We start from the raw sequence: 18,044 nt of genomic DNA on the forward strand, positions 1-18,044 counted from the left end.
TGTTATTCAACATAGTTTTAGAAGTTTTAGGCACAGCAATTAGAAAAGAAAAAGAAATAAAAGGAATCCAAATTGGAAAAGAAGAAGTAAAGCTGTCACTGTTTGCAGATGACATGATACTATACGTAGAGAATCCTAAATATGCTACCAGAAAACTACTAGAGCTAATCAATGAATTTGGTAAAGTAGCAGGATACAAAATTAATGCACAGAAATCTCTTGCATTCCTATACACTAAAGATGGAAAATCTGAAAGAGAAATTAAGGAAACACTTTCATTTACCATTGCAACAAAAAGAACAAAATACCTAGGAATAAACCTACCTAAGGAGACAAAAAGCCTGTATGCAGGAAACTATAAGACACTGATGAAAGAAATTAAACATGATACAGACAGATGGAGAGATATACCATGTTCTTGGAGTGGAAGAATTAACATTGTGAAAATTGCTATACTACCCAAAGCAATCTACGGATTCAATGCAATCCCTATCAAACTACCACTGGCATTTTTCACAGAACTAGAACAAAAGCTTTCACAATTTGTATGGAAACACAAATATCCCAAATAACCAAAGCAATCTTGAGGAAGAAAAACGGAGCTGGAGGAATCAGGCTCCCTGACTTCAGACTATACTACAAAGCTACAGTAATCAAGACAGTATGGTACTGGCACAGAAACAGAAATATAGATCTATGGAACAGGATAGAAAACTCAGAGATAAACCCACACACATATGGTCACCTTATCTGTGATAAAGGAGGCAAGAATATACAGTGGAGAAAGACAACCTCTTCAATAAGTGGTGCTGGGAAAATGACAGCTACATGTAAAAGAATGAAATTAGAACTCTCCCTAACACAATACACAAAAATAAACTCAAAATGGATTAAGGACCTAAATGTAAGGCCAGACACTATAAAACTCTTAGAGCAAAACACAGGCAGTACACTCTATGACATAAATCACAGCAAGATCCTTTTTGACCCACCTCCTAGGGAAATGGAAATAAAAACAAAAATAAACAAATATGAATTAATGAAACTTCAAAGCTTTTGCACAGCAAAGGAAACCATAAACAAGATTAAAAGACAGCCCTCAGAATGGGAGAAAATATTTGCAAACAACTGACAAAGGATTAATCTCCAAAATATACAAGCAGCTCATGCAGCTCAATATTCAAAAAACAAGCAACCCAATCCAAAAATGGGCGGAAGACCTAAATAGACATTTCCCCAAAACAGATATACAGATTACCAAGAAACACATGAAAGGATGCTCAATATCACTAATCATTAGAGAAATTCAAATCAAAACCACAATGAGTTATCACCTCACACCAGTCAGAATGGCCATCATCAAAATAATCTACAAACAATAACTGCTGGAGAGGGTGTAGAGAAAAGAGAATCCTCTTGCAGTGTTGGTGGGAATGTAAAGTGATACAACCACTATGGAGAACAGAATGGAGGTTCCTTAAAAAACTAAAAATAGAACTACCATGTGACACAGCCACCTCCTGAGAAAACCATAATTTAAAAAGTGTCATGTAACACATTGTTCATTGCAGCAATATTTACAATGGCCAGGACATGGAAGCAACCTAAGTGTCTGTCAACAGATGAATGGATAAGAAGATGTGGTACATATACACAATGGAATATTACTCAGCCATAAAAAGAAATGAAATTGAGTTATTTGTAGTGAGGTGGATGGACCTAGAGCCTGTCATACAGAGTGAAGTAAGTCAGAAAGAGAAAAACAAATACCATAAGCTAACACATATATATATGGAATCTAAGAAAAAAAAAAGGTTCTGATGAACCTAGGGGCAGGGCAGGAATAATGATGCAAATATAGAGAATGCACTTGAGGACCTGGGGAGGGGGAAGGGTAAGCTGGGACGAAATAAGAGAGTGGCATGGACATATATACACTACCAAATTTAAAATATATAGCTAGTGGGAAGCAGTCACATAGCACAGGGAGGTCACCTTGGTGCTTTGTGACCACCTAGAGGGGTGGGATAGGGAGGGTAGGAGGGAGACACAAGAAGGAGGGGATTGGGCATATATTTTTATGTATAGCTGATTTGCTTTGTTATACAGCAGAAACTAACACAACATTGTAAAGCATTTATACTCTAATAAGCATGTTTAAAAAAATGTAAAAATAAATAACAAGAAAATAAATAAATGAACCTAAAAAAATCAAAACACAATGACACACTACACATGAGATGAAAACATTTGCAAACCACATATCCAACAAAAGACTCATATCTAGCATATATAAAGTACTCTCAAAATTTAGAAGCAAAAAAGAAAATCTAAATAGGAAATGGACAAAACATGCACAGACATTTCACTGAAGATCATATATAGATGGCAAATGAGCACATAAAAAGAGGCTAAGCATCATTGGTCATTTGAAAAATGCAAACTCAAATTACAATGAGATATCACTACACACCTATCTGAATGGCTGTAAGAAAAATTGTGAAAAAATTTTCACAAATTGGTGGTGAAAATCTAGTACGGAGAGAAACTGTATTATTCATCAATTGTTGGTAGGAACATAAACTGGTACCGCCCTCTGGAAAAGTGGCAATTTCTAAAAAAGTTAAACATACAACTAGCATATGCCTCAGCAGTTATGCTCCTTGTCATTTATCACAGAGAAACAAAAGCTATGTTCACACAAATCTGCCCATGAATGTTTATAGCAGCCATATTCATCATAGCCCCAAGCTGGAAATCACTTGATGTCCTTCAGTGGGTGACTGGTTAAATAAACTCTGGCCCATCTATACCAGGGAATACTATTCAGCAATAAAAAGGAACAGGCCAATGATACATGCAACAGCCTGGATAGATCTTCAGAGAATCATGCTGAGTGAAAATAAGTCAAACCCAAAAGTTATACATGGTATGATTCCATTTATATAATTTCTTGAAAGGACAAAATTATAGAAATGGAGAAGAAATTAGTGTTTCCAGGGGTTAAGGAGGGGTGAGTGGGAAGGAAGTAGTTGTGTCAGTAAAAAGGCACCAGAAGAGATCTTTATGGTGGTGGAAATGCTCTATATCTTTACTGTATCAATATCAATATCCTGGTTGTGTATTGTACTATAGTTTTGTAAGATGTTATCACTGAAAGAAAACACTTGATTTTTCTGTACTATATCTTACAACTGCATGTGGCCCTACAATTACCTCTGAATGAAAAGTTCCATTATAAAGGGGGACAACATTGGATTTGTCAATGATATCTTGGATATGACACTGAAGGTACAGGTAACAAAAGAAAAAATAGACAAATTGAAGTTCATGAAAATTTAAAACTTTTGTACATCAAAAACACTGTAAAAAAGAAACACAAAAAATGGCATCAAATATTTCAAATCATGACTCTGATAAAGGATTAATATCCAGAACATATGGGGAACTCCTAAAACTCAACAACAAAAAACCCAATTCGAAAATGGGTAAAAGACTTGAACAGACATTTCTCCAGTGAAGACATACAAATGGCCAACAAGCAGGTGAAAAGATGCTCATTACCACTAATCATTAAGGAAATCCAAATCAAAACTACAATGAAATACCACCTCACACCCATTAGGATGACTACTATTTTTTGAAAAATGGAAAATAACTGGTGTTGGTAAGGATATGGAGAAACTGAAACTTTTGTGTATTGGTGGAAATGTAAAATAGCATAGCTGTTATGGTGGTTCCTCAAAAAATTTAAAATAGAATTACCATATGACCCAGCAATTCCACTTCTGGGTATGTACCCAAAAAGAATTGAAAGCAGGGTCTCAAAGAGATATTTGTACACCCATGTTCATAGTAGCATTATTCATAATAGCCAAAAGGTGAAAGCAACCCAAGTAGTCATCAGTGGAGGAATGGGTAAGCAAAATGTGGTACAGTTGACCCTTGAGCAATGCAAGAGTTAGGGGCATCCACCCCGCCTCGAAGCCTAAAAGCCATGTATAATTTTACAGTTGGCCCTCCATATCCATGGTTCTGCATCTGTAGACTCAGCTAACTATAGATTGTGTGGTACTGTAGTATGTATTTATTGAAAAAAATCCAAGTATAAGTGGATGCATGCAGTTCAAACCCATGTTGTTCAAGAGTCAACTGTACATATATACAATGGAATATTATTCAGCTGTAAAAAGGAAGGAAATTCTGACAAATGCTGCACATGGATGAAACTTGAGGACATTATGCTAAGTGAAGTAAGCCAATTACAAAAAGACAAATATTGTGTGGTACCTAGAGTAGTGAAATTCATAGAGACAGAAAGAAAATAGTGATTTCCAGGGGTGGGAGTGAGGGAGGAATGGGAAATTATTGTTTAATGACAAGAGTTTCAGTTTTGCAAGATGAACAGTTCTGGAGATGGATGGTGGTAATTGTTCCACAGCAGTATGACTGTGCTTAACATTACTGAACTGTACATGTAAAAATGGTTAAGATGGTAAATTTTATGTTATATGTATTTTGCCACACACAAAAAAAATGAAAAAAAGAAAGACGTCACAGACTTTATTTGTGTTTACTCATATCTATCCAGACATGGAGGAAAAAAATGTACTTGAATGCATTTGATTAAAACTGGGATAGGTTATCAGGCTTTCCCAGGTGAATTGCCTGTCAAAACCATCCCACTCCCCCTGCTCTCAATCTTTGCTCACCACGTGGCTTTCTTTTTTTTTCTTTTATGTCTTTTTTAATTTTTTTAAAATAAAAATTGTATGTATTTAAGGTGTAACACATGATGATTTGATATACTTAATGAAAGGATTACAACAGTCAAGCTAATTAACATATCATCTCCCCACACAGTTACCATTTTTTTCATGTGCTGAGAGTACGTGAAATCTAATCTATCAAATTTCCAGTATTCAATAGAGTATTATTAACTACAGTCACCGTGCTGTACATTAGATCACTGGACTTTTTCATTCTACATAACTCCAACTTTGTACCCTTAATTAACGTTTCCCCTATTTCCCCCACCTCCCCTCCCCTGGTAACCACTGTTCTACTCTCTGCTTCTATGTATTTGACTTTGTTAGATACCACATGTAAGTAGATCAGTTTTTTTCTTTCTGTGTCTGGCTTACTTCACTCAGCATAATATCCACGTTGTCACAAATGGCAAGATCTTGTTTTCTAAGGCTGAATATAATATTCCATTGTATACACAATTTCTTTGTTCATTCATCCAGATGGACACTTAAGTTGTTTTCATATCTTGGCTGTTGTGAATAATGCTGTAATGAACATGGGAGTGCAGCAGTATCTTGGAGAAACTGATTTCATTTTCTTTGGGTATATGCTCAGATGAGGGATTGCTGGATCATATGGTAGTTCTATTTTTAATTTTTTGAGGAACCTCCATACTGTTTTCCATAGTGGCTGCACCACTTTCCATTCCCACCAACGGCGCACAAGGGTTCTCTTTTCTCCACAGCCTCACCCACACTTGTTACCTTTCATTTTGTTGTTATAGCTATCCTAACAGGTGTGAGGTGATGTTGCATTTGGGTTTTGATTTGCATTCTTCCAGTGATTAGTGACGTTGAGCGCTTTTTCACGTACCTGTTGTATGCATTCCATTTGTATGTCTTCTTTGGAAAAATGTCTATTCAGGTCCTTTGCTCATATTTCAATCAGGTTATATCTCTTTTTTGCTGTTGAGTTGTATGAGTTCCTTATATATTTTGGATATTAACCCCTTGTGAGATATATGGTTTGCAAATATTTTTTCTCAGTCTGTAGGTTGCCTTTTCGTTTTGTTGATTGTTTCCTTTGCTGTGCAGAAGCTTTTTAGTTGCTGTCCACTTGTTTCCTTTCACATGCAGCTTTCTGATTTTAGTGGCCCCTTAGGCGAGTTTCCCACAGGGAAGAGAATCTGCCTTCAGACCTAAGTGGTCCAGGCCCCTTGGCAGTTAACGAATCTCGCTGTAAATGAACATACTGGCACGTTAATCATGTAGCAGTCTCTTGGGAGTAAAGCTTGGGTCCCCATTGTGCCCACTCACTTCTGAGTGCTCTGAAGGGAAAGGGTCTGGGGCTGCGAGCTGAAGGCCAGGGCTTGGGCTGCAGCACCTTCCCCACCCCCTCCCCCCACCCCCTCCCCGCTGCTGCTCTCCTGTTCTTCCTGGGCAGCCAGTCACCCTTGCTCCCTGCCTTTCTGTCCTAGCTTTTGGGCTTTAACTGAGACATTAATGTAGAACGTTGGCTTTGAGGGAGCACTGCAGCCTACATCTTTTATCCTAAAAACAGAGAAATCTGCCTTTGAGACAGCAACTCACAGTCTATGGCTGGCTTATTCACGTTTTGTGAATTCTCTACCATGGTTATAATTCTTTTCTATTCTGAGTTGCCTAGCAGCCGACATTATGTCTTAACATAGACACGTGTATATATCATATATGACGATATAATACATTTCCTTATTTCTGTGTCTTTTTCTGTATTCACCTATGTCCTGACACATAGAGACTTGGAATCTGATTCTGCTTCTCTTCTCAGACGGGGCCAATTGAGACTCTTACCATATAATTCTTACCTTTCCAGGTCTATATATACGTTTTACTTTAAGTTCACATCTGGAAACTCTCCTCCTTGACACCTACTAATCTGTAAGTGGGTCATACAAGGGCCAGTGAGAAAGGTGGTTCTCCTAGGGGCACAGGCCATTTAAACCTACCCTACCCAGTAACATGTTCTAAGCAGGCACTCCCATGCCTGGGGACTGACTCACTGATTGAGGCCTTCTGGGGCTTTAGAGTTTTCTTACCCAGAAAATAGGATCAACACCACTGCCATCATGAATTATTCAACGCCTGCCTGGGCTACTCCCTAGTGAACAATAAAATAATGGAAACTGACAAAATTGATTTGTGGTGAATTTTTAGTGAAGCCAAGTTCATGACAAGTGAGCAAGGGCAGGCAGGGCTCAGAGGAACCTGACCACAAGAATGGTCAGCCCACAATTCCCCTGGGAACACCACCACCTGTCCAATAGCTCAGCAAGGCCAGAGGCCCTGCAGAAGGCTCCTTTTCCTTCCAGGGTTAGGGGGAGATGAATGCTGTCTCCCACTGAAAAAGCACAGCCAGTTGGGCTCACCAAGCCAGTTCCCCAACCAGAAGGATGGGCAAGGCTCGAAGCATTTCATGAAGCATTTGAATTGCTGGATAATTAGAAACTCAGTAACAAAATCTCTGAACATAATTTCAGCTGTTTAGCAGAGTGCTTAGAAAGAAAAGCTTCAATTCAGCATATTTTGAATTCTACATTAAGGCTTCACTAATTAAAAGGGAAAAAGTATTTGTACCGTGTCTAATCCTTTCATTAATCTCCCCCGACATATATTATGCTGCCTGTTATTGTATAATCATTAAATGTAAAATATTAAACTGGACATTTGACTTTACTGATCTCATTATGGACTAAGGATATAGCAAGTAATTATCCGCCAAGACAGATTCACTGATCGGTCTGTCACTGAGAGAGTTGAAATTGACACATTGTTGATTATTATTCTAGTATACAGTTTTCATCAATTACTTTGTCTCATTCTCTTTCTCATCAAGTATTCTGTGTATATAGTTAGTTTCTATTTAAGAACTCAAGGGGCTTCCCTGGTGGCGCAGTGGTTGAGAGTTCGCCTGCCGATGCAGGGGACGCAGGTTTGTGCCCCGGTCTGGGAAGATCCCACATGCCGCGGAGTGGCTAGGCCCGTGAACCATGGCCACTGAGCCTGCGCGTCCAGAGCTTGTGCTCCGCAACGGGAGACGCCACAACAGTGAGAGACCCACGTACAGCAAAAAAATCAAAACAAACAAACAAAAACTCAAAAAGCAGACTTGTTACCCTAAAATCAGATGGGTGGTTTTCTGTGTAGATTAGAATCACTGCAGTCTAAGTGTGGAGACTTGAGCATTTTATCTGTTCTAATACCAGGCAATTTGGGACTATTGTTATATCTCCCTAAACCTCAGTTTCTCTATTTGAAAAATAATATTATCTCTTCTGGACTTTTTCCTCCCTTACTCTGCTTGTTTCTTCAGCACTTACAATTCTGTTCAGTTTGCTAAAGAGGTGTGGAGCCTTCCCAAATTCCAGGTACTGTGTAAGATGCTGAGGATAACAAGATGGGTAAGACAGAGTACCTGCCCTCAGGGGAGCTAACAGCCTAGTGAAGGACACCTACCTGGACCCAAATAAAGTGTGTGGAAGAGGATTGAGGCTGTAGAGGCTGAGTGTGTGCAATAATTGGAACTAAGCAGCCTCCTGGTTCATTCTGATGCAGGGTAGCATGTTTTAAAATCCTGTGCTAACAACAGGGTTAAAGTTGCCTACCATATTCTGGGTATGGAGAACAAGGTAGAGGGAAGGATTCTTTTTAAATGCCATCCTGGGACACACAAGAAGGCTGTTCTTAGAGTTCACCTCTTTCAGAATGTAGCAACTGACTTCATGGATGATTTCCAACACAGACCAGAGTTCCATGGAGTTCCTTTCTTGGCATTGATTTGTAGAGAAGTCCCAATGTGTTGTTTGATCTAACCCCAATGTGGTTAGGCCATGGATATATGGTTGTGTAATGTACCTTCCTACATATAGTTCTTTCCATAGTTAATTTTATACTCCATATGGGCAGAGGCTATGACTTGCATGTTTTTTTTTTAACTCTTTCTTCCCATTCTCTTTAACTCTTTCTTCTCATTCTGAATGCAGAATGTGTGTCTGCATTTAGTAGGTAATCAATTAATGATATTAGAAGCCTCTTTGAGGTAGAGGGTAGTGGCCCACTTGAACAGCCCAGGTTCCATAAAGCCGAGTTCTAAATTTCAATTAGAATAGTTTTGACACATGGTAGATGGGCATTAAACATTCTTCAGTTTTTCTCTGACAAAGGAGGTCAAGTCATCTTCAATAATGAGGGCTTGATGGCTGACTGCACGAATGAATGAGGCTGAAATCCATTTCACTGAAACATCTTTCCAATGGTGGCGTCATGGAAACAACATTGTACACAGGTTAGGAAACCTGGGTTTTGGTCTCAGTGGCCCTAGGAAGTGACCCAACCCTTTTAAATGAAGTGGTTGGGACAGATACTCAGGAAAGGCAAGTCTCACTCAAATTCTACCATTCTATTTTGCCTTGAGTTAGGTAGACCAGTTGTTAGCATTCACAACAACAATTAAAAGATAAAGCAGTGGAGGCTTCCCTGGTGGTGCAGTGGTTGAGAGTCTGCCTGCCGATGTAGGGGACACGGGTTCATGCCCCGGTCCGGGAAGATCCCACATGCCGCGGAGCGGCTGGGCCTGTGAGCCATGGCTGCTGAATCTGCGCGTCCGGAGCCTGTGCTCTGCAACGGGAGAGGCTGCAACAGTGAGAGGCCCGCATACCGCAAAAAAAAAAAAAAAAAAAAAGATAAGGCAGTGGAAGCAAGCTGTATTATCCAAGGTCATAATTCCAGGAATTCACAGATTACACAAGAGCCTACATCTCTTCACTCCTACGCAGCCCAACTCAATAGCTTTTTTCTCACTTCATGTATTTGGCTAAAGGAAAGAAAACATGAATATACTTCATGAACTCTGCTAAAGAAATTTGCTGTTAACTTGTCATGACTTAGGTTTTGGAAAATACTTGTGAATGAGAAACAATTACTTTGAATTTCCAAGTAAATCTGGAGTATATATTTCTGTGCCATTACAGAACTGTGGAGACAGTCTTTTAGACTAAAACTCCACAAATCTTAAGGCAGAGCATCTCAATCTTTTTCTAAATATCTGATTGAAACTGTGAGCTCTTTCCCAGAACAGTGATGGCTCTCATAAATACAACATTTTGCTATAATTTCAGGGTAGTGGGAGGGAGCTAGGGGGCTGTTCCCAGGTTAGGAATCACCCTCTAGCCCTATTTTAGGGCCAAGTTTTGATCTGACGCCAATACTTTTGTACTTTTACTCTCTCAGCTCTGCCACCTGCTAGCTCTGTGACCACAAACAAGTTACTTCACCTTTCTGACCCTCCTTGGAAACAAAGGGATAATAACATCTACTTGCAGTTGGTTGGGAGCATAAGTACAGGTGCTATTGACTAGTACAGGTCAAGCACCTAGCACCGGGCCTGTCATACAGCAACAGGCACTGACTTACTGAATGTTTCTTTTCTTCCCCTTTCTCATTGTCTTCCTCAATCTCAGTCAATTTTGCTTAACTATATGCTTTCCTTTGCAGTTTGGAATCCTAATTATTTTTTGTGCTGTCCACAATCCTCTTCACTACCACCCCTCAACATTCTGCTCTAACTCACTATTTGTATTGTTCAACCTTATATACTACACTTGAATTTCTTCCTTTTTGTTAAAAACATTTTGACTATTTAGAAACAGCGCCACTGTGCTTTTTTGCCAAAATGGGTTCATTTTTAATTCTCCAGATTCGCTACTTCTAAGGTAAAGCCTTAGTCACGTTAGCATGGCCTGGAATTTCCCATTTAAATCTTTCCTGGGGCTGAAAATTAATCTTTCCTTAGGCAGTACCTAAAGGGTATATGTATTGAGTGATCTAAAGATCAATTAAACACTGACTGAGCTTCAGTAAAGAAACAATTTCTCTAAACCAAAGAGGCCATGGTAATGTAGGTAGAATCCGGGAACATAAAGTTAAGTTTGCCTAGGCACCTTAAGGAACTCTAAGATAACTGGGGAAGCTTCTGGGACCCAAGCCGAGTGGGTGACCTTGGGCCTCCAGAGTATAGGAGATAGAGAACTGACATTTATTTGTTTATTTTTTTAACATCTTTATTGGAATATAATTGCTTTACAATGATGTGTTAGTTTCTGCTTTATAACAAAGTGAATCAGCTATACGTATACATATATCCCCATATCTCCTCCCTCTTGCGTCTCCCTCCCACCCTCCCCTTCCCACCCTTCTAGGTGGTCACAAAGCACCGAGCTGATCTCCCTGTGCTATGCGACTGCTTCCCACTAGCTATCTATTTTACATTTGGTAGTGTATATAAGTCCATGTCACTCTCTCACTTCGTCCCAGCTTACCCTTCCCTCTCCCCTCGTCCTCAAGTCCATCCTCTACATCTGCGGAGAACTGACATTTATTGAATAATAATTATGTGCCTGGTGGAAGTCAGAGGTTGCAATATGGAAGCCTACAGCCCAAATGTGACCCACAAATGTGGGGTTTTCTCTGTGTTCTAATAAATCACAAATCTACATTTAGGGGTAGAAGTATTTCATATACATCATACACACACACAAGGATCTTGTGGTTTCTCCTGAAAAATTAGAATATTCAGCAACACCGAGCTCAAATTCTCACATGGCAACAATAAGAGGAAAGCAGGAGACACTGTCGTTAGTGGGGTACAAGCTTTCAATTCACCACAATTATTACCATTCACTTAAGTTATATGTGTGTACATACTGCACCTGGTCCCCTCACTTCTCATGTTCCTCACTGTGTTAAACTTTTGAAAATATGCCTCTCTATCAATCTCTCTCTCTCTCTCCCTGTATATATACATACATCTGTATATATGAATATATACACATATATATTTGTGTGTATGTATATATATGTGTGTATATTACGTGATGTAAATGTATATATGGGTGTGTGTGTGTATATATATATATATATTACATATGTAATCTGAGTTTAACTTATTTGATGCAGATGTTGTTGGCTCTATTACAAATGAGAAAATGCGCAATTGAAAGGAGACAGTAAGGAGTGTTACCTGAACTTGCCTATCTAATGTAGCCCTAAAGGAATCATTCTCAACCATGGACAATTTTGCTCCCTGGAGGACATTTCCCACTATCTGGAGACATTTTTGGTTATCACACATGGAAGGCATCTAGTGGATGGAGACCAAAGATACTGCTAAACATCTTAAAACGTATAGGACAGCCCACCATAACAAACAATTATTTGGCCAAAATGTAAAAATCAATAGTGCCAACGTTGAGAAACCCTGTCCTAGAGGGCTTTGACCAAGCCTACGAAAGCATCTCTCTCTAGGGAAGCTTGTCACTGCCTTGGGAACAAGGGGCTCCTGTCACCAGCCATCTGCAGCAGCAATGGAGAAACTGAGCTGTCAAGCGTCCCACTCTCTCTTGCCCCAGGGAATTCCATTAACGTTTTAGGAGGTGGGAGACAAGCAAGAACTGAAAGAGTGTACAACCAACAGATTCTCACCATGGGAATTCTCAAAGGCTGTACTTGTGGAAGAAGAAAAATGATTCAGGAAGGAAAGTCTGGAATGAAAGAAGAAACGGTGGGAACATTTAAAAGGTTAACAATATATAAACAATAATGTCTAAAAGGAACAACTTCTAGGCAATGGTAGCATATACATGGAGAATGGAAGGAATCAAAAATAGAGGAAGCATTATCTAAAGCATTTACTTACAGGGCTGTTATCCAGTAACTCAATTTGACAGATGTATCACAAAGAGAGAATGTTGGTGGGAAAAAGTGATAAAGACATTCATTGGGAATTAAGCCTCCCCTACAGTTTTCTTTCTCTCACTTTTCTGGGTCTTGAAAATTACTCATTGGCTCAGGATTGAAAGCAAGGACCAGAATATTCTTTATGGTCAATGGAGAGGCCCTTCCTTAGAAATGTGGCTGGTATTCCAGATGGATGGATAACCTGCTTTGGCTTGAACCATGTTTAATCACTCTGTGTCTTAGCCAATGACACACTGTCACTGATGTGTGTGCCTATGTCTGCGTGTGAGAGGGATGGCTGTAGATTTAAAAGTTTTTAATTTCACCATCTGAGAGGTGCAGTCATCATATTTCTGAATAAGAGCTGTGTTTAAGCATCTCGGTGGTGAAAAAAGAATTAAACATTGGTTCATTTTAAATCCACTGCCTTTACAGTATTGAGTTAATTTACAACTCTTCTATGAGATTCACTTATGAAATTCAAACCCATGCTCTCATTTAATGACAAGCTCAAATGAACTGTCAGAGACAGAATGGTTTCTTGGTGAAATAGATTTGATAATGAAAGAATTTTTTACAGTACTAAATTAATTATTAATTTATTGACTATTCCAAGCTGTGGAAGGAAAGAAAATCTATCTGTAACCAAGAAATGTTTCTCTACTTAGATTTTATTGGCCATGATACATCAAATGATCAATATAAAGTAAACATCTTTAACATATTTGTATTATGTTCCTTGTATATTATTTGTTATACATCAAAAATAAATGCTTGAGGAAATAAGACATATCATAAAGACATATTATATGTTTACAACTGACCATAGGTGTAAAATTTTCCTTTAATTGGTGATTTTTTTTCTTATTAAAACATTCATAAACCCAGGGGAGCGTCAATATTTCCTACATTCCTAACCCCAAATCTATGAGTATGTTCCTGGTATTGGATTAGAATTTGCATTTATACTACTTTGAAAAGGATTTGCTATGTTGTTTTATAGTATAAATAGATTACTAGGCCATAAGTTAATATGTTCTTAGAAAGCCCATGTAATGGATGATGGCACTAATTATATTTAGATGAATAATTAATATGGTTATTATAAATAAGTCTCATCAATTTATGAAAACAGAAAGCAGAATTTACATCAATTCATTCATTTTCATCCAGTCATTCATTCTTTCACTCATTTATTCAGCAGAAAGGATCAGAAACAAGCCCAGGTACAAACTGACAATTGTGCCAAAACTTAGTTGTCAGCTTAGATCATAAAACCTTTTTTCTCATAAGTATTTTCATGGCACCTGACCTAATGTTAAGTCAAGATCAGTGTTTCCACAATGGGCTGTGGATCTCCTGAAACAGAATCCTTTGAGATTCCTGGGCTACCTCCAGCTCTCTCTACTAATCAGGATAGGTCTGTGTGTGGTCCACAGAAGTTTATAGTTTAATGGATTCTCCAGATGATTCTTAAAGATCTCAAGTTTGTGCCTCATCATTCTAGATATGCTTCTTCTTCAGGCCATCCATTCCAACCCTCTTTGCTACGTATACATATATAACCAAAATTGAACTTCAAAAGATGAAAACTACAATGTCTGCGGTGAAAAGTACACTAGCTAAAATTAACAAATTAGACATTATTTTTTAAAATTAGCAACCTTGAAGACATGCCAATAATTACTAGCCAAAGTGAAACATTCAAAGAAAAAAAGGTTAAAACAAATCAGTAAGCTGTAGGACAATTTCAAGCAGCCTAATATATATATATATATATATATATATATATATATATATAGTTGGAATTCCCAAAGGAAAGAATACAACAAGAAAAGCATGATCCATAAAAGAGCAAATTGATAAATAGGAAGTTAAAATTACTACAAGCTTCTGCTCTTCAAAAGATCTTGTTAAAAGAATGAAAAAAACAAGCCACAGACTCAGAGAAAATGTCTGCAAATCATATATTTGATAAAAGACTTACATCTAGAATATACAAATAACTCTTAATGCAATAAGAAAACACAAATAGCAAAAGGTTTGAACAGACAACTTCAGCTCTCCAAAGATATATGGTTTGCAAATGAGCACATGAAAAGATGCTGAGTATCATTGGTCACTAGGGAAGTGCAACTTAAAACCACAATGAGATACTACCACACATCTATTAGGATGACTGAAAATAAAAAGACTAACCTTACAAAGTGTTGGCGAGGAATGTGGAGGAACTGAAATCTTCATACATTGATGGTGGGAATGTAAAATAGTACAACTACTTTGGAAAACAGCTTGGCAGTTTCTTAAAAGTTAAGCATACATCTGTCATACGATCCATCCATTATGCTCCTAGATATGTACCCAAGAGAAATAAAATCGTATGTCTACACAAACACTCATATGCAAATATATATGGCAGCTTCATTTGCAACAGCCAGAAAACATCCCAAATGTCTATCAACAGGTGAATGGATAAAATGATAAAATGATATTATATCCCTGTATTAGTATGCTACCCAGTGGTAAAGAGGAATGAACTATTGATATACACAATCTATATGAATCTCTACGTAATTATACTGAGTGAAAGAATCCAGATAAAAAAGAATATATTCTGTATGATTCCATATATATAAAATTCTAGAAAATACCAGCTAATCTACAGAGACAGAAAGCAGATCAGTTGTTGCTTGGGGGATCAGGGTAAGGTGAAGAGGACCAGGAGGGCGGAATTAGAAAGGAAAACAAGTAAACATTTGGGGGTGTTGAACATGTTCACTATCTTGATGCTGGTGGTGGCTTCACAGGTGTATACATATGTCAAAACATCAAATTATATACTTTATGTGAAATTTACTGTACTGAATATCAATAAGCTCAATAAAGCTGTTAAAAATAATTTAAATGGTGGGAAGAGAATAGTGATGAATCAGGCTAAATGATTACTATTAACAACCCTGTGACCTGAAGCAAAAGTTGAGGAGGGAATCACTTTGTTGCTCATGCCAAGTGGTGCTGTTTTCGTCTTAACATTTTTAAAAAATAGTAATAAGGACCGGGGCTGAAATACATTTGTCCACTGTTTAATCCCATGGCTATCCAAATATTGGGCATCTGATAGTTTGTAATACTAAAAAGTTTTAAAGGCGCTCTACTTTTGTTGTGCTAAAGAAATAAATAACTAGAGGCCTTCACCTCTCTCTCGGTCTGGATATGTTCCAGCCATGTACATGTTATGAAAGTATGTGAAACTATCTTAACTATCTTGACTTGGGAAGCTCAAGGAAAGCTAGGCATAATAGTCTCAAGCATCTTCAGAGCCTTTAAGTCTGGTCAAGCTCTAAAAATAACCAAGGTTGTGATGTCATATGAAAACAAATTATTCCAGGGAATTTGCTGGTGGTCCAGTGGTTAGGACTCTGAGCTTCCACTGCAAGGGGCACGGGTTCGATCCCTGGTTGGGGAACTAAGATCCCGAAAGCCTCGTGGCTTGGCAAAAAAAAAAAAAAAAGCAAAGCAACAAAAACCAAGATATTCTACTTTACACTTGACAACACCTGCAGATTACTCTTGACTTCTAACCTCATGAACATGCTCTAAGTGGGGGCCGGAAACCTCTCTAAGTATGAGCTCCCACTCTTCATGGCTCTTTCTGCCTCCTTAAAGGGACCTCCCACTTGAAGTCAATTTAAAAAGGACTCAATTGTCCCCCTACCTACCTATATTCGCCATTGCCCAGATCTGATTCTCAAAACTGAATTACATCGTAACAATGATTGCGTGTACAAATCACTTATTCATTCAACAAATATTTATTGAACACTTACTATGTTTGCACATATTGCCTGAAACTTACAAAATCTCTGCCATCATGGCTATTGGGGGCAGGGAAGAGAGTGAAAATAAACAAATGTAGAATGAAAAAATATTCACAGAATTGAAAACATTACATTGAATAGGCGGGACTCAATAAGATCAAAGCAGAAAGCCACTTTATCCCTCTAGTTTCTTTAAACATATGTAGTAGGTTGGTTGGCCACAGAGCAGTCCACTGTAACCCCAAACACCAGGGACACACTCCAGCATCTGAATGCTTTCTTCAGACAGATTTTTTTCTCCTTGTTTCCTGCACTTCAGCCCTTCTGTACTGTCAAGCCGAGCAATGAGCTAAGGTTTGTGAACTCGTTTTCTGGCAGGCTGCATGCATGGCCTAGCTTCTTGCTTTGGCAGGAGGGCCTGATGTGGCACCTATGCTTTGTCCTCAGCCTCTATTCCTGCATCCTCAGCTGAAACTGAGTCAGAAAGCATGCTTCTTAGAGAAGTATAGATGGTTGACACTTTATAGCAGGAAACAACCAAGAAGATCGTGTCATTCAGGTGGAAAACAGGTTTTCTCTCTCATTCTACATTCAAATGGTTGAGGGTGACTGCCTGGAATGCAAATGAGTAATGAGGCTCGGGATCAAGTTGAAGAACACCATGAACGATGACCAGGGTCAGCCAAGGCCAAGGCCAAGGGCAATGATAGCTGAACGGGAGGTGTCTGCCATAGTCCCGTCATTTTCAGGATGAGGAGTGAGTACATAGAGAGGACAATTAGAGGTTGCTGCTATGTGCTCTACAAAATCAGGTTTAAACCTTTTAACTGATAATCAAGACTATGACATTTGGCTCCAATTTATACATGTCCAACCTTACCTTCTGCTGCTTCCCTGGCCCTCAACCTTGGCCGACTCCTGATACCTTGAGATCAGCAACAATGGACCACTTGTCTTTCCTTAAACTGAAGATGAACTTCTATGTCTCCATGATTTTGTTTATTTAAAGCCATTCCCTCTCCTCAGAAAGGCCTGTGCCCAGATTCCCTACCAGAATGCCAGTTCTTTCAGGATCCCCTCCCTAAGCCCCGCAGATCCCCCCCTCCCCCCGTTCTCCCACAGCACTTGATCAGGCCTCTATCATAGCACTGGTGCATCCTGCCAGCTCCAACAAAGAGATGTATATGCGTTTGCAATACCCTGTATGACAGAGGCTGCTACACCTCTCCCCATATCTCTTCTCTGCTTCCTCCTTAGCGGTGAAATCCCGGATCTTTAGCTGAGTACATAAGTGCTAGAGTAAAGACAAGATTTCCAAGTCTCCCTTTTAGTTAGATGTGTGGCCACATGCCTAAGTTCTGCCCTTGTGAAAGAAGCAGAAATGTCATAGGCAACCTCTAGGAAATATCCTGAAAGGATATTTCTGTGTTCCATTTCTTCCCTTCATCTTTTCCCTCTTTCTGGAATGCAGTTATGATCCTGGAGGCTTAAGCAGGCATATTAGACCATGAGAAGAAAGCCACATGTTGAAGATAGTGGAATAACTTGATAGAAAGAGTAACAAGCCCAGGCTTGGTCGGATTATCTCCTGACTTTGTTTACCTAAGAGGAAATAAACTTCCCTCCTGCTTAAGCCATTACTTTGGGGTTTCTTTCTCTCACAACCAAACTGTAACTGTTATACACTTCTCTCCTCCCCATGGCA

The sequence above is a fragment of the Tursiops truncatus genome, chromosome 1 (assembly GCF_011762595.2).
Source record: "Tursiops truncatus isolate mTurTru1 chromosome 1, mTurTru1.mat.Y, whole genome shotgun sequence".
NCBI lineage: Eukaryota > Metazoa > Chordata > Mammalia > Artiodactyla > Delphinidae > Tursiops > Tursiops truncatus.